The 18,724-nt window shown below is 40.9% G+C and overlaps 1 long non-coding RNA gene and 1 pseudogene across 1 annotated transcript in view; one reads left to right on the top strand and one right to left on the bottom strand.

Annotated features, from left to right (window-relative positions):
- LOC131753461 (uncharacterized) overlaps positions 1-18,724 on the bottom strand; it is a 93,230-nt gene extending 74,506 nt beyond the window's left edge. The window contains exons 1-2 of the long non-coding RNA XR_010839632.1: positions 18,549-18,724; positions 8,214-8,321 (exon numbers count right to left, since the gene is read on the bottom strand). This is a non-coding gene — a long non-coding RNA (uncharacterized lncRNA). The remainder of the gene's footprint in view (positions 1-8,213; positions 8,322-18,548) is intronic.
- Positions 13,167-15,166, top strand: LOC131753459 (elongation factor 1-alpha 1-like; annotated as a pseudogene).

Genomic DNA, 18,724 nt, shown 5'->3' with positions numbered 1-18,724 from the left:
CTGCTCTATTTACCCCAGTTTAAAATATACATATTTAAAAGGATGGAAGAAAGTTGCAGTGAGATACCTGATCAACAATTTCTTGAGCCAACTAATCAAGTGAAAAAAATTAAGAGGAGGCCTGAGGGCTTCCCTGGTGGCGCAGTGGTTGAGATTCCGCCTGCCGATGCAGGGGATACGGGCTCGTGCCCCGGTCCGGGAAGATCCCACATGCTGCGGAGCGGCTGGGCCCGTGAGCCATGGCCGCTGAGCCTGCGCGTCCAGAGCCTGTGCTCTGCAACGGGAGAGGCCACAACAGTGAGAGGCCGGCGTACTGCAAAAAAAAAAACAGAAAAGAAAAGGGCCTGAGACCCTTGGCTCAGCCTTTCACTGGGGACCCCAGAGACTTTTATACAAAAAAAGATAACATGGTTGGGATAAAAAGGAATATTTCTGAACCCCTTGTAAGACCAAGGCTTGTTGATGGGATCTTAATGGAAACTAAGGTTAAAAGTATAAAAGTTGATAGAATTAAGGTAAAAGTTTATCAAAATTGGTATATTTATTTAAATGGGCTTTATGTAAGATGGTTCCATCTCTTTTGCGTAAGTATTTTGTGGGATAGACATTATGTCTCACTGGAGAATGCTTCCTCTGCCTGGTATTATAAGACATGGCATATGAATCTGCCCCTAAGGAAATATTAAATATACTAAAGGAAACCAATAGGGTTACCTGGGCCTGCACAATATAAAGTAAAAACTGGGAGCAATATTCAGGGGCAAATTTTAAAAAATAATAGAGATTTTGCTCTGGATTTAACCTGTGCCTCAGAAAGAGGACCTTTGTTAAATGCCTTATGCAAGCTTTTGAAGCCATGATAAATTAAACCCTAAATTTCTAGAACATAGAACTCTTGAATTTCAGTTTTGTTGGAAACCTCTTTGACATAAGAAAGCAAATAAAAGAAAATATGGTTTGGCAAATCAATCTTTTAATATCATGTAGGCAACAAACCAGTTCTTTGGAGATTTAAAAGCAACAGTCTGTCTTGAAAATCTCTACAAATCAGAAATGTAAATACAGCCCACAATGACCTGAGCCTGAGCCTAATTAACTCAATCAGGTAAAACCAGAAACCAAGGTTTAAAAAAAGAGAGAAAGGCCTTTTTAAACTCAAACTGCTAGAAAGGCTCCCTCACCCAAAACCTAATTCATAGCCTCCTTAAGGGTTTATCAAGGAAAAAAACAAATTTTAAGTCTTTCCCACAAATAGTAAATCCTTAGTCATCTGAGCAAATAAATTTAACTTCTTCCAACTGTTATTTATAAGCTAGTAAGTTTATATTGTAATACCTGATTCATAACTAAGTTTTTTAAGTGAAACTATGAGATCTCTAGTTTTGTCTATTTAAATGTCTGTGTACACATCATACATATGAGATGTCACTACCTCTGGATATACTCTCAGAATTAAATTTATAAAAGACCTCTATTTAGTTGACTTAAAAGTAAGTGCTTACAAACTAAATATTTCTAAATATAAAGGACACTGGCCAGAATGAATTTCAGGTTCACATGATCTAGGAAATATTCAATATTAAATTAATATCTATTAATAGCTTTTTAAGCTTGCTGACTTAATCAATTAGACATGTCTTTTATTGTACCAAGGTTTCTTGAAGGTCAATAAGTTCATATTACTTGTGTTGCAGAGTTTGTCAGCCAAAAAAAAAAAAAAATTAACTTGGTATGGTGACATTTTATAAGTTTAAAGTTACCTGAGATAAGAATTTTCAGGTGAACTCTTAGGAATAATTATGTTTTGGATATGTCTGTCTAAAATAGTTTCTCCAGATTTTTGGTAATTTGAGCTTTGCTAAATTAGGTTAAATGATGGGAATTCATAGAATATCCAGGTCATTTCAAATAAGATAAAATACTGCAATATTAATTGCTAAACAAGTCTAAATTTGCCAACTTTTGTCTCCTTACAAGAGGGAAGCTAAAGGTGTTTGGGTTTATTAGACGCACATCTTGTACCACATTTAAGAAAGAAATTATTCTCTGAGAAAATGATGTTTCTCCTGGTTATGGAATATTCCAATCAGAAAATGCTGCATCCTATCCTCTCCACTGTGTTCACTACCCCCATCCCACTTATAGATCTGCTTAAGCCTGTAACCTCTCCTTTCTTTCATTCCTTCACCTATTCATCCAAAAAATATTGTTTGGTTGCATGATATGCAACAGTCACTGACTAGTTGCTGGGCCATAAAGATGAATAAAATACAAAGGAAGTGGAAGGAAGGACATAGGTGACAGGGGACAGATGAGTAGACTCAGAGGTAAAAAAGAGCATGGCATTACAGAAGACCTAGTTTTATTAGACAGTGAGTATTGAATGAGACACTGCTGCTTCCAAGCAGTCAGGAACCTGCTAGAAGCTACTGTTCACACAGACCTCACAGCCCTGAATCAGCTGGGGAGAACCAGGGCCACTGTGAAAACTCACATATAAGAAGTTCATACATCCACTTACCAATACTGCCAGAAGAGAATGGGGTAAATGCCTTGGGCTTCCCTTCTGCTTTCCACACTTGCCAAGAGCCCCTCATTGGCAGAATATAAACTACAGCAAGAACGCTGAAAGCAAAGTAGTCTGGGGAATCCTGTTCCCAGGTTTCCAGACTTTGTGATACAAAGGAGAGCACACAATGGGCGGAAGAGGCACTGACTGCCCAGGGCACCTTTCCTCCAGGCCCTTATTACAGTTTTGTTCCTTCCTCCAGCATACAATGGGATGGATGCTGGATTCTGCATTTATTTCATTCAGTCTCCTATCACAGCTGCTTTGCTACTGCAACCAGGTTGTAACACTCTGAAAAGAAAGTCCACTTGTTTGAATCCTTTCTTTGAATTCCCTCAATGCCTGGCAAGCATATTGCTTCACACATAGAAGATACACAATAGATATATGCAAATAGCTGCAGTGTTGAAACTTGAATTCTGGCCTTCTGGCTCCCAGTTCAGAGTTCCACCCAACATCACTCAGTCTTTCTTCATTAACAGGATGTCTTTTTTTTTTTAAATGGAAGTTAAGTATGTGTTTGAAATTGCTCAGTTCGGTTTTGCTTAGCAGAGTAATTCCTCTAGAGTAAAAAGAACTGAATAGACTACAATGATTGAAAAGTTGTCAGCAGATACTGGGTCAGATTAGTGGAACATTGGTATCTATGAAGAGTAGTTTCAACTTCCCAGTGAGGTAATGATGAAAAAATAAATGGGACTGAAGAAAACTGCAGCTGGACCCAATCAGCTATTTTTGCAGAATAGGTCAACTCAATCTCATCTGTTTCAAACTAATGGAGAAGCAAATGGAGATGGTCTCTCTACAGTTTTAGTAGTAAATTATAAGCTCATGATGTTGATAGGAGAACCAAGACAAGAAAGCTGATTAGATTTGTTATGGAATTTTTTTGTTAAGGATGAATCTGCAGCTTAAGATGATAATAACAATCACGTAAGTGCAAACTGATTTTTTTTTTTGGGGGGGGGGGCTGCATTGGGTCTTCATTGCTGCATGCCAGCTTTCTCTAGTTGCAGCCAGCAAGGGCTACTCTTCCTTGTGGTGCGTGGGCTTCTCATTGCCGCGGCTTATCTTCTTGTGGAGCACAGGCTCTAGGCACGCGAGCTTCAGTAGTTGTGGCACGTGGGCTCAGTAGTTGTGGCTCCCGGGCTCTAGTTGTGGCACATGGGCTTAGTTGCTCCACGGCATGTGGGATCTTCCCGGACCAGGGCTTGAACCCGTGTCCCCTGTATTGGCAGGCGGATTCTTAACCACTGTGCCACCAGGGAAGCCCCCAAACTGATGTTTATTGGGTGCTTATCATGTGCCAGGCACCATTCTAAAAATTGTGTATGATCTCACTTAAACCTCATGAGAGCCCCATGTGGTACTTTTACAGATGAGAGAACTATAGCACAGAAAAGGTAACTCACATGCCTAAAGACACACATCTAGTAAGTAGTGTCATCAGGATACAAACCCAGGCAGTCTAAGATGATCCTCATGCTTAGCCACTGTTCTATACAGCCAGAAATGTGGCACCTGGGCAGTTATCACTCACTGTTAAAAATTCAAACAACTATGTCAGTAGCTGTTTGAGACTGTCAGTAATGACTATATCAAACAAATCATTGTACTTCACATTACTCTGACTCATGAATTCACTAGTTGTTATTACCTGTTTACATATATGAACCAAAGTGTCTCATAAATATAACTTTATAACATTAGATAAATGTCACTTAACTTTTCTGAGTTTTATTCCAGATCATTACAACCCTTATTCTTTCTTGTTTATTAGACAAAATGTGGAACAGAGTCTGCCAAGGAATTCCAGAAGTTTATTAGCAAATGAACAGGCAACGGAAGTGGTTAGATCAGGTTTGAGCTGAGCAGGATCACACGGTGCTCCTCTGCCCTCCAGAGGCCATTCTGACTCCAGCCTGGGGCAGGGGCCTGGGAGTTAGAAGCTGCTTGAGGTCTAGCCTGACCACAGGGCATCTGGGAAGGCCAAGTGGATGCCAAAACCATCCTAAAATGTGCATTCCACTTCAGAATAGATCTGAAAACCTATCTTCCATCCCCTCTCCAACCCAACACAGCCTTTCTATGGCAAGCTCACGCTCTGGGGCAGGAGCACTGATGGGAACCATTTTCACTATAAAACTGACTGAAGTTGAGCTTCTGTCTAAGGCCCAACTGGAGTGGTGATTGTTTATCCTTCCCCACCTGCTCCTGCTGTTTCTCTTTCCTCTATTCTCATTAAATAATGCTTAATCCTGCAAATATTTGTCACTTTAAGTCATTAAATAACACAGCACCCTGGGATATTTTAAGGGGCCAAACTCTCAGTGGGTATCTATTCCTGAAGAGAGTTGAATTCTCACTAAGGAGCCAGATCAATAAAACGCTGGCCTACGAGTCAAAATAGCAGGATGGCTCTTGCTCTCCCCTCTTCCCTGCTCTTCCTTGCCCAATCTTTGAAGGTGGCAGTGTGGCTGCCAAAAAGGCAGCCACCGGGAGAGAACAAACTAAGGCAGATGCTGGCCAAGGAAATGGCATCAGGGCTGAGACTGACAAGTTGGCAGGACCAAGAAGAAGGCCAGCCAAGTTGGCAGTCTTTGTGGTTGGGAGATTGGTTACATACAGGAATATTGAGATATAAGTAAATATATGACAGTGAGAGCCAGGTTTATCAGGGCCTGAGGAGGAATTTACACAAATGGAATGGAGGAAGACTAGAAAAAATCAGAGGTATTGGATTGGAATTAGAGATGTTGGTGTGAACTCATACTTGATGAAATAAATAGATGATAGATAGATAGATAGATAGGATAGATCATCAGTGGATACCTGTGATACATAGTTATTATAAGCATACTAAACACCCAGATCTTGGTATCTAAATACCATTCTCCACTAAAAGGAATTGGGGGGGAGGGATAAATTGGGAGATTGGGATTGACATATACATGCTACTAGATATAAAATAAATAACTAATAAGAACCTACTGTGTACTCAATACTCTGTAATGACCTATATGGGAATAGAATCTAAAAAAGAGTGGATATATGTATATGTATAACTGGTTCACTTAGCTGTACAGCTTAAACTAATACAACATTGTAAATCAACTATACACCAATAAAAATTAATTTAAAAATAAAAATAAACAAATAAAAGGAACCAGGGCTCCTTGAAGAAATGACTGATTCCAGGACCGGGGCATAAAATGAGCTTGGAACATCCTGTTGTAGCAGAAAATAAGGAAGTGCTCAAAGAACACTTTGATATATCCAAGGACATGGGACTCAGCTTGAGAGGGTTCTCACTAGCCAAAACTGGAACAATCTGATCATCATAATAATGTTACAATAATGATAGTACCAGATCTTAATCCACAGACTAACATAGGAATCCATGAATCCATACTGATATGAATAAATGAACGAAAAAATGACTGAATAAAAAGAAGAGGGGACTTCCCTGGTGGTCCAGTGGTTAAGACTCTGTGCTCGCAATGCAGGGGTCCCGGGTTCAATCACTGATCAGGGAACTGGGATCCCAAATACAAAAAAAAAGAAGAGAAAATGCTTTCTGACAGTTAAATGTCATCTAGTAATGTAGAAGGAATGATGGATGTTAAAAATCACCATGTGGCAACCATCATATTGGTGGCTGATTTAGGCAGTGTCATCATCAATGGATACTAAGATTGGTAAGTAAAGTTTGATGAGGACCAGGATATTGGGATAGTCTTGGACTATCTCCCTACAAAACACTATTAAATTACAAATGGGAAAATGATGACATCACAGTGGAGAAACTTGGCAGTATCAACTTAGCCAGGTGATCTTGGTTAACCTCATCAGCAATGGGACAGGTTGATGTTGGATATCTCCCAATGTGATTCTCTGAGAAGAGCACAGGATCAGTTTGTTGGTATGTTTGTTTTGGGGGTTTGGGTGGTACTGCCAAGAATGTATGGCCTGAGCCTGGATGTGAGGAAGCATCAGACAAACCCCAATCAACAGTACTAACAGAATGAAACGTGTATACTCTTTAAAACTGTCAACGGTCATGAAAGACATTAACATTAAGGAATATTAAGGAACTATTCTAGGTTACAGGAGATTAAAGAGACATGACAACTAAATGCAACATGATACTGGATTGGATTCTAGACCTCAGAAGAGAGGAAGAGAATGGGATAGTTGTCAAAATGGGAGAAAATATTTGCAAAAGAAGCAACTGACAAAGGATTAATCTCCAAAATATACAAACAGCTCATGGAGCTCAATACCAAAAAAACAAACAATCCAGTTTGAAAATGGGCAGAAGACCTAAATAGACATTTCACCAAGGAAGACATACAGATGGCCAAGAGGCACATGAAAAGATGCTCAACATCCTATTAGAGAAATGCAAATCAAAACTACAATGAGGTATCACCTCATGATGGTCAGAATGGCCATTATCAAAAAAGCTAGAAACAATAAATGCTGGAAAGGGTGTGGTAAAAAGGGAACCCTCCTACACTGTTGGTGGAAATGTAAATTGATACAACCACTACAGAAAACAGTATGGAGGTTCCTTAAAAAACTAAAAATAGAACTACCATATGACCCAGCAATCCCACTATTGGGCATATACCCTGAGAAAACCATAATTCAAAAAGAGACATGCACCAAAGTGTTCATTGCAGCACTATTTACAATAGCCAGGACATCGAAGCAACCTAAATGTCCATCAAATAGATGAATGGATAATGAAGATATGGCACATATATACAATGGAATATTATTCAGCCATTAAAAAAAATTGAGTTATTTGTAGTGAGGTGGATGGACCTAGAGTCTGTCATACAGAGTGAAGTAAGTCAGAAAGAGAAAAACAAATACCGTGTGCTAATACATATATATGGAATCTAAAAAAAACTGCACTGATGAACCCAGTTGCAGGGCAGGAATAAAGAGGTAGACATAGAGAATGGACTTGATGACATGAGGTGGGAGGGCAAAGCTGCAGCGAAGTGAGAGTAGCATCCACATATATACACTACCAAATGTAAAATAGTTGGCTGGTGGGAAGCAGCAGCATAGGATAGGGAGGATGGGAGGGAGGCTGAAAAGGGAGGGGATATAGGGACATGTGTATGCATATGGCTGATTCAATTTGTTGTGCAACAGAAACTAACACGGTATTGTGAAGCAATTATACTCCAATAAAGACCTATTACAAACAAAAATTTCTCATAATTTTTATAATGTTCTACAGTACCACTATAGTATTGTTAGCAGACTGGCAAAACCAAAAGATAAAAGAGGAAAGATCAGTCATTACCTTCTATGTGACCTGGGGGCTTTCCCCAAAGGTCTTGGGAAAAAAAGTAAGAGCTCCAGCGTTCCTAGGCTTTGATTTGTCACAATAGCCCCAATATTGGGATAGACTTGGAAACACAGGTTGGGTAAGAAGTTAACTGTACAAAATATATATATATATATATATATCTTGGTATGAGCTTCATTTATCAATGCTTTATCATAAAATCATCATTATATGTTGAAGTTTGTGATTTTTTTAAAAAAATTTTGCTACTTTTTATTTGTGAGTATATGTGAGACCATGGTCAACCATCTGCTCTTGGCTCCCCACACCACTCACCCAGAGAATTCAAGTAGTCTTACAGTTTCCATCATCATATCAGTGCTGACAATGACAGATGTCTTCAGTTTCCCATCTCTCCCACAAACTCCAGAGTCATTTTTCCACCTAGGTACAAGATATTTCTACATGAATATCCCACTGTCATTGCAAATTCAGATATCCAAAACTAAACCCACACCTTCCCCAAATCCAGCTCCACTACTGTAAAAATCAGAGTCGAGTCAAGAGACAGAAACTACACCAGTTATTTGAACAGAGAGAACTGAATATAAAAAATTAAGTTAGGTCTTAATTCAAAACAGAAACAGATTCACAAACATAGAAAACAAACTTATGATTACCAAAGGGGAAAGGAGGGAGAGGGATAAATTAGGAGTTTGAGATTAACAGATATGTACAACTATATACAAAATATATAACCAACAAGGACCTACTGTATAGCACAGGGAACTATATTCAATATCTTGTAATAACCTATAATAGGATGAATCTGAAAAAGAATATATATATATGTAGATAGATAGATATACACACATGCATATATATAACTGAATTACTTTGCTGTCTACCTGAAACTAACACAATACTGTAAATCAACTATATTTCAATTTAAAAAAAGAAAAAAAAATTTAGGTATCATTGTTATTTCACCTGTTCTCCCACCATATATCTTTCTATTCTACTCACACTTGCCCCATTTTTTGTTTCTCATATTTTCAATAATATACCAATCATATTTTTTAATAGTGCTATAAGGTGAATCGTGTCTCCCCAAAATTTATATGTTGAAATTCTAACCCCCAATATTTCAGAATGTAACTGTATTTGGAGACAAGGTCTTCAAAGAGGCAATTAAACAAAAATGAGGTCTTTAGGATGGGCCTTAATCCAATGTGACCATTGTCTTTATAAGTAGAGGAAATTTGGACCCAAAGGGAGACACCAGAAACATGTGCAGACAAAAGGAAAACCATGTAAAGACAGAGAGAAGGTTGCCATCTGCAAGCCAAGGAGAAAGGCCTCAGAAGAAACCAAATCTGCTGACACCTTGATCTCAGACTTCTAGCCTCCCAAATTATGAGAAAATTAATTTCTGTTGTTTAAGTGCCTAGTATATTGTTACAGCAGCCCCAGTAAGCTAATACAGATAGTATCTAGGAATATAAACAAAATATATAATCATTGCTAGAAGTGTCAAAACTATAGAAAAATGTATAGATGGAAATAAAAATCTCCTCTAATTACATCACCTTGAGATTATCCTCATATAAAATGTTTGGTGTATTTTCTTTCAGGTTTTTTTCCTAAGACATGCATTTTTTTTTCACAAAATTAACAGCATAATGTACTTATAGTCTTGCATTCTGCTTCTTTGACATAATTATATACATTTTTTACTAAATCATAAACATTTTGCCAACTTGTTATAATTAAAAATATGTTTTGAAATGAACACATATTCTATTGAATGAATGTAGCCTAAGACATTTGTATTTCCCTATTGGTTAAAATGTAGATTGTTGGGCTTCCCTGGTGGCGCAGTGGTTGAGAATCCGCCTGCTGATGCAGGGGTCACGGGTTCGTGCCGCGGTCCGGGAAGATCCCACATGCCGCGGAGCGGCTGGGCCCGTGAGCCATGGCCGCTGAGGCTGCGCGTCCGGAGCCTGTGCTCCGCAACGGGAGAGGCCACGACAGTGAGAGGCCCGCGTACCACAAAAAAAAAATAAATAAAAAATTAAATAAATAAAATAAAATGTAGATTGTTTCCAATTTTTGTCATTTTAAATAACACTGTAATGATCATCTTTGAATATTGGTATTTTTTACTATTTTCTTAGCAGAAACTCTTAAACAAAATAGAGATTGTTTCCAGATTTTACCAACTTAAATAGCACTGTAATGAACATCTATGAATATAACTCTGGTTAATTTCTAAGGATAAAGTCTTTGTAAAGGAATTACAGAGTTAACTCCATTGCAGACCAGTCATCATTCTATCCTCCACAGGCCTGTTGTTTTACTCCCTCTGCCTGGAAGCAGCAGCCAAAATCTCATCCACTCTCCTCTTTCACGAATTTTCCGTGACTGTGTGGCCCATATTAACTTTGCACTCACAGTTAAGATGTATTTTGTTACCTAACACTTCATTATATACTCTCTTTAAAACACTTTAAATGGGAACTTCCCTGGTGGCACAGTGGTTAAGAGTCCACCTGCCAATGCAGGGGACACAGGTTCAAGCCCTGGTCTGGGAAGATACCACGTGCCACAGAGCAATTAAGCCCACATGCCACAACTACTGAAGCCTGCATGCCTAGAGCCCATGCTCCACAACAAGAGAAGCCACTGCAATAAGGAGCCTGCACACCACAACAGAGTAGTCCCCGCTCCCCATAACTAGAGAAAGCCCGTACATAGCAACGAAAACCCAATGCAGCCAAAAATAAATAAATAAAATAGATACAACATTAAAGAAATAAAAAATGTTTTTAAAAAATTGAGCAAAGGACTTGAATAAACATTTTTCCAAAGAAGTCATATAAATCACCAACAGGTACATGAAAAGGTGCTCAATATCATTAATCATCAAAGAAATGCAAATCAAACCATAATGAGATTATCACCTCACACCTGTTAGAATGGCTGTTATCAAAAAGACAAGACAGGGCTTCCCTGATGGCACAGTGGTTGAGAGTCCGCCTGCAAATGCAAGGGACACGGGTTCATGCCCCGGTCTGGGAAGATCCCACATGCCGCGGAGCGGCTAGGCCCGTGAGCCATGGCCTCCAAGCCTGCGCGTCCGGAGCCTGTGCTCCATAATGGGAGAGCCCACAACAGTAAGAGGCCCGCATACCACACACACACACACACAAAAATAGCTGAACTCATGGAAATAGAGAGTAAATTGGTTGTTGCCAGGGGCAGGGGGTGGGGGGAATAGGTGAAAGTGGTCAAATGGTACAAACTTTCAGTTATAGGGTGAATAAGTTTGGGGGATCTAATTACAGAACGGTGACTATAGTTAACAATATTGTATTATATACTTGAAAGCTGCTAAATTAGTAGATCTTAAAAGTTCTTACCACAGGGGCTTCCCTGGTGGCACAGTGGTTGAGAATCTGCCTGCTAATGCAGGGGACACGGGTTCGAGCCCTGGCCTGGGAGGATCCCACATGCTGCGGAGCAACTAGACCCATGAGCCACAACTACTGAGCCTGCGTGTCTGGAGCCTGTGCTCTGCAACAAGAGAGGCTGCGATAGTGAGCGGCCCGTTCACCGCTATGAAGAGTGGCCCCCACTTGCCACAATTAGAGAAAGCCCTTGCACAGAAACGAAGACCCAACACAGGAAAATAAATTTAAAAAAAAAAAAGTTCTTACCACAAAGAAAAAAAAAACCATAGCTATGTGAGGTGATGTGTTAACCAACCTTATTGTGATAACAATTTTGCAATATATACGTATATCAAATCAGCACATTGTACACCTTAAACATATATGTTATATGGCAATTGAATCTCAATAACACGGGGGGGAGATTTTTCTCTTTATCACTGGTTTTCAACCATTTAATCATGATGTGGCTTGGTATGATTTTGTATTTATCCTACTTGTGGTCTGTTGGATCTGTGAATTTATAGTTTTTATCATTTTTTAAAACTTTTAGCCATTATTTCTTCAAATGTTTCCTCTGTCCCTCTCCTCTTGTCCCAGGACTCCAACTATATGTATAATATACCACTTGAGATTATCCCACAAGTCACTGAGACTCTGTTTAATTTTTTAGCCTTTTATTTTCCCTGTGCTTTAGTTTGCATGGTTTCTATTGCTATGTTTTCAAGTTCACTGATCTGCTCTTCTGCATTGTCTAATATGTTGTTAAGCCCAGCCAGTGAATTGTTCATTTTCTGAATATTATATTTTCCATCTCTATAAGTTTCACCTAGTTTTTTTCATAGCTTCTATTTCTCTCATTATGTTAACTTCTTCCCTTAAATCATTGAGCATAGCTACAATAGCTTTTTAAACATCATTTTGTGCTAATTCATCATCTCTATTATTTCTGGATCTGTTTATATTGACTTTGCTCCTACTGATTTTTTTACTTCTTTGCATGCCTAGTAATTTTTTTTTTTTGCCGTATGCGGGCCTCTCACTGCTGTGGCCTCCCCCATCGCGGAGCACAGGCTCCGGACGCGCAGGCCTAGCGGCCATGGCTCACGGGCCTAGCTGCTCCGCGGCATGTGGGATCCTCCCGGACCAGGGCACGAACCCGTGTCTCCTGCATCGGCAGGCGGACTCCCAACCACTGCACCACCAGGGAAGCCCCCTAGTAATTTTTAATTGTATGTTGAACAATGTGAATATTATATTGTTGAGTGTCTAGATTGTATTGTGTTCCTTTAAAGGATGTTCAATTTTGTTTTGGAAGTTATGTGCAGATCAGTACCACCTCCACATACCATCATACTGGGGAATTGGCCCTCAACATAGGAATTTTGGACACAAGCATTCAATTCCTAGCAGAAGGGAAGAAAAAAACGAGCTCAGTGTAGCCATCTGCTATTTTGGTTTTATCCTTCTTCCTCTGCCTAAAACCTGCAGCTCTATGCCAGTTTTTATCAATCTTTCCATTCCCCAATCCTACTAACAGTTATACATGAATGCATACACACACACACACACACACACACACACACACACACACGCATTGCGTGCATACACAGCCAAGTCACAGCAATTGCTCTTTTTAAACTAGAGTGACCACCTACATCACGGCTTTCTTAATTTATGATCCTTTAATTTGTGATCCTAAATGAAAGCCAGCCAGTCACTTTCGAAAACCTAATATGCCTAATGAGAATTAAAATCAGGTGCAAAAGTCTTGCTCACAACAGGTTTGCCACCAGGACATAGGTCTCGTGAAAACCATCACTAAATCTAAGCCAAAATGGGAAAGGAAAATACTCATATCAACGCCGTTGTTGGGACTTCCCTGGTGGCGCAGTGGTTAAGAATCTGCCCGCCAATGCAGGGGACAGGGGTTCAATCCCTAGTCCAGGAAGATCCCACATGCCACAGAGCAACTAAGCCCAGGCACCACAACTACTGAGCCTGCACTCTAGGGCCCACGAGCCACAACTACTGAGCCTACGCACCACAACTGCTGAAGCCCGTGCACCTAGAGCCTGTGCTCCACAACAAGAGAAGCCACCACAATGAGAAGCCCTTGCACCGCAATGAGGAGTAGCCCCCGCTTGCCGCAACTAGAGAAAGCCTGAGTGCAGCAATGAAGACCCAACACAGACAAAAATAATAAATTTTTAAAAACACCGTTGCCATTGGACACGTAGATTCAGGCAAGTCTACCAATACTGGCCATCTCATCTACAAATGTGGTGGAATCAACAAAAGAACCATCAAAATTTTTTTTTTTTTTTTTTTTTTTTGTGGTATGCGGGCCTCTCACTATTGTGGCCTCTCCTGTTGCGGAGCACAGGCTCCGGACGCGCAGGCCCAGCGGCCATGGCTCACGGGCCCAGCCACTCCGCGGCACGTGGGATATTCCCGGACCGGGGCACGAACCCGTGTCTCCTGCATCGGAAGGCGGACTCTCAACCACTGCGCCACCAGGGAAGCCCCCATCAAAAATTTTGAGAGAGAGGCTGCTGAGATGGAAAAGGGCTCCTTCAAGTATGTCCGGGTCTTGGATAAACTGAAAGCTGAACGTGAGCATAGCATCACCATTGATAGCTCCCTGTGGAAATTCAAGACCAACAGTACTATGTGACCATCACTGATGCCCCAGGACACAAAGACTTCATCAAAAACATGATTACAGACACATCTCAGTCTGACTGTGCTGTCCTGATCATTGCCGCTGGTGTTGGTGAGTTTGAAGCAGGCATCTCCAAGCATGGGAAGATCTGTGAGCATGCCCTTTTTTTCTGGCCTACATTCTGGGTGTGAAATAACTAATTGTTGGTGTTAACAAAATGGATTCTATGGAGCCACCCTACAGCCAGAAGAGATACAAGGAAATCGTTAAGAAAACCAGCGCCTACATTAAGAAAACTGGCTACAACCCCGACGCAGTAGCATTTGTGCCAATTTCTAGTTGGAATGACAACATGCTGGAGCCAAGTGCTAACATGCCTTGGTTCAAGGGATGGAAAGTCACCTGTAAAGATGGCAAGGACAGAGGAACCACACTGCTTGAAGCTCTGGATTGCATCCTGCTACCAACTCGTCCAAATGACAAGCCCTGCATCTGCCCCTCCAAGCCATCTATAAAATTGGTGGTATTGGTACTGTCCCTGAGGGTCGAACGAAGACTGGTGTTCTCAAACCTGCCATGGTGGTCACCTTTGCTCCAGTCAACGTTACAACTGAAGTAAAGTCTGTTGAAGTTCATCATGAAGCTTTGAGTGAATCCCTCCCTGGAGACAATGTGGGTTTCAAGTCAAGAACATGTCTGTCAAAGATGTTCATCGTGGCAATGCGGCTGGGGACAGCAAAAATGACCCACCAATGGAGGCAGCTGGCTTCACAGCTCAGGTGATTATCTTGAACCATCCAGGCCAAATCAGTGCTGGATACGCACCTGTGCTGGACTGTCACACCATTCACATTGTTTGCAAGTTTGCTGAGCTAAAGGAGAAGACTGATGGTCATTCTGGGAAAAAGCTGGAAGTTGGCCCCAAATTCTTGAAATCAGGTGATGTTGCCATCATTTATGTGGTTCCTGGTAAGCCCATGTGTGTTGAGAACTTCTCTGACTATCCTCCTCTGGGCCATTTTGCTGTTCACGACATAAGACAGACGGTTGCTGTGGGTGTCATCAAAGCAGTGGACAAGAAGGCAGCTAGAGCTGGCGAGGTCACCAAGTCTTCGCAGAAAGCTCAGAGGCTAAATGAATATTATCCCCAATACCTGCCACTCCAGTCTTAATCAGTGGTGGAAGAACAGTCTCAGAACTGTTTGTCTCAATTGGCCATTTAAGTTTAATAGTAAAAGACTTGTTAATGGTACAGCAGAAATTAACACAACATTGTAAAGCAATTATACTTCAATTTTTAAAAAAAGACTGCTTAATGATAACACGTATCATAAAACCTTCAGAAGGAAAGGAGAATGTTTTGTGGACCATTTGCTTTGTGTAGGGCAGTTTTAAGTTATTAGGTTTTAAAATCAGTACTTTTTTTCCCCTTTTGAACAATTAAAAATTTTTTTTATTTTATTTTCATATTTATTTATTTATTTAGGCTGTGCTGGGATGCGGGATCTTCACTGCGGCATGTTTAGTTGAAGCATGTGAGTTGTTTAGTTGCAGCATGTGGGCTTCTTAGTTGCGGCATGCTAAATTTTTATTTTATATTGGAGTATAGTTGATTAACAATGTTTTGTTAATTTCAGGTGTACAGCAAAATGATTCAGTTATACATATACATGTATCTGTTCTTTTTCAAATTCTTTTCCCACTTAGGTTATTACAGAACACTGAGCAGTGTTTCCTGTGCTATACAGTAGGTCATTGTTGGTTATCTATTTTAAATATAGCAGCATGTATGAAAATCAGTACTTTTTAATGGAAACAACTTGACCAAAAATCTGTCACAGAAGTTTGAGTTCCATTAAAACAAAGCTTATGGGGCTTCCCTGGTGGCACAGTGGTTAAGAATCCACCTGCCAACGCAAGGGACACAGGCTCAAGCCCTGGCCCAGGAAGATCCCACATGCCACGGAGCAACTACGCCCGTGTGCCACAACTACTGAGCCTGCGCTCTAGAGCCCGCGTGCCACAACTACTGAGCCCACGTGCCACAACTACTGAAGCCCACGTGCCTAGAGCCCGTGCTCCGCAACAAGAGAAGCCAATGCAATGAGAAGCCCACACACCGCAACGAAGAGTAGCCCCCGCGCACAGCAATGAAGACCCAACACAGCCAAAAATAAAAATAAATAATAATTTTTTTTTAAAAAAAGCTTAATGAGGGGGAAAAAGTACAAGATAGGAGGCTTGTTCCCTGCCTCTAGAAATGTACAATCTAAAAGGGAAAATAGGACCAATTCCCATGAAAAGGCAATAAAAGCACACAGAAAGGGCTTCCCTGGTGGCGCAGTGGTTGGGAGTCTGCCTGCCAACGCAGGGGACGTGGGTTCGTGCCCTGGTCTGGGAAGATTCCACATGCCGCGGAATAACTGGGCCCGTGAGCCACAATTACTGAGCCTGTGCATCTGGAGCCTGTGCTCCGCAACAAGAGAGGCCGCGATAGTGAGAGGCCCGCGCACCATGATGAAGAGTGGCCCCTGCTTGCCACAACTAGAGAAAGCCCTCCCACAGAAACCAAGACCCAACACAGCCATAAACAAATAAATAAATAAGAGTCATTTAAAAAAAAAACACAGAAATATCAGAAATAAGTGCAAACTAATATAAGCAGACCTCGGTTAGCTTTAGTGGTAAGGAGATGCTCTTTTCCCAAGCACAAAAACCTATTCACACAACATTAAAATTTATTTCGTTATCTACTGCCAGACAACAAAGTACTCCAAAATTCAGTGGCTTAAAACCACAATCATTTTACTTGCTTGTATTTTGCAACTTGGGCAGAGCTGAGCAGAGAAAACAGCCTATCTCTGCTCCACAGAGTCACCCAAAGTAACTACAGTAGAGGCTGAAGAATCCACTTCCACGATGGCCTTCTTCACATGGCTGCAGAGTTGGTGGTGACTGGTGGCTGGGAGCTCAAAAGGTGCTATTAGCCAAGGCCTCAGTGCTCCTCCGTGTGGTTAGGTTGGGCTTTTCACAGCATGGAAGTCTGAGAAGTCAAACTTCCAACACAGTGGCATCTCCCTGAATGCAAAAGTAGAAGCTATTGTCTTCTTAAGGCATAGGCCTAAAACGAATTCTAAGGATTAAAGCAAGTCATAGCCCAGCCCAGGTTCAAGAGGAGGGAACAGGGGCTTCCCTGGTGGCGCAGTGGTTGAGAGTCCGCCTGCCGATGCAGGAGACGGTGGGTTCGTGCCCGGGTCCAGGAAGATTCCACGTGCTGCGGAGCGGCTGGGCCCCTGCTCGTCCGGAGCCTGTGCTCCCCAACGGGAGAGGCCACAACAGTGAGAGGCCCGCGTACGGGGGAAAAAAAAAGAAAAGAAAAAGAAAAAAAGAGGAGGGAACTCTCAGGAGTGCAAAACTGAGAGGAATGATTCATTTGGGGCCACCAATAGGTTGTTTGGTTTTTGGTTTTTTTGCCAAGTGTTCTGTAGCTGTGTATTTGTTATTCCTTCTAACTGTATTATTTTTCAAAGTAATCTTTAAAAAGCTTGTTTACAATGGTGTCCAACATATGTGATTAATAGGTCATACCCCTAATTACTACTAAATCTGTATTATATTTCTTTGTCTTCTGTTTTTACCATTCCTGTCGGGTACATTTATAACCAGCCCAAACTAGCAGTGATTGAAATCGTTTCAGGCTATCGTATCTTTCCCAAACTATACTTTGCTATTTCAAAAGCATTATGTAGTTTGAGAGTCTTCGTAGGGGTTCAAATATACTCAACTCCCACCTTTCTTTTTTTTTCTTTGGAGGAGGGGAACTTCACCTCATGTATCTCTAGAAATGCTATCAGTTTCAAGAACCCAAGCAACAGAGACCTACGAGTCTAGACCAAAAAGACCTTCAATTATCTTACACAACAAAATCTGGAGATAGGTGTTTCCAAGCCTGCTGCAGCAGCTCAATGACATCAAGTATTCAGGGGTTTTCTATCTTTCCATATAACCATCTTCAGCATGTTAGCTAATTTTTAAAAACTTTTTATTTTATATTGGAGTATAGTTGATTAACAATATTGTTAGTTTCAGGTGTACAGCAGTGATTCAGTTATACATTATACATGTATCTATATTTTTTTTCAAATTCTTTTCCTATTTAGGCTGTTACATAATACTGAATAGATTCCCTGTGCTATACAAGTAGATCTTTGTTGGTTATCCATTTTAAATATAGCAGTGCGTACATGTCAATCTCAAACTCCCTAACGATCCACCTTTCATCTTAAAGACTTGTCCCCTCAACGTCACAAGATGCTCCTCAACCAACTCCTAAGGAAAGGGAAGAGGAAAGATGGAGCCTCCTCTTGAACCTTTGTCTTTTTATCTGGAAGCAAATATTTCCTAGAAGCTGCCTTCCCTCAATTTCTGTCAAACTCCAGACCACTCTCAATTTTCACTGGATTTGCGATTACAGTATTATTTGGCAACAAGAATCGAACATCACTGGCCAGGACAACCCCACACCAAGAACAGCCAAGATCATCTAGAGGGTACCTTCTAGTTTAACAAGTCGCAGGAGAATCGCGGATTTTTAGGACAAAGAAAACTTCCCAGGTTTATGCAGCCACTAACGAACGCCGGTGGTGATAAGGCTCTGAACTTCAATCTCCCGGAAACACTCTCTGCGCGATCTTGTTAAGGTGGCCCTTTGCAGCTTCTTACCCACTTCA

Source organism: Kogia breviceps, chromosome 3, assembly GCF_026419965.1.
Source record: "Kogia breviceps isolate mKogBre1 chromosome 3, mKogBre1 haplotype 1, whole genome shotgun sequence".
Classification (NCBI taxonomy): Eukaryota; Metazoa; Chordata; class Mammalia; order Artiodactyla; family Physeteridae; genus Kogia; species Kogia breviceps.
The sequence above is the reverse complement of the archived record's forward strand: the minus strand, read 5'-3'. Positions and strand labels throughout refer to the sequence as shown.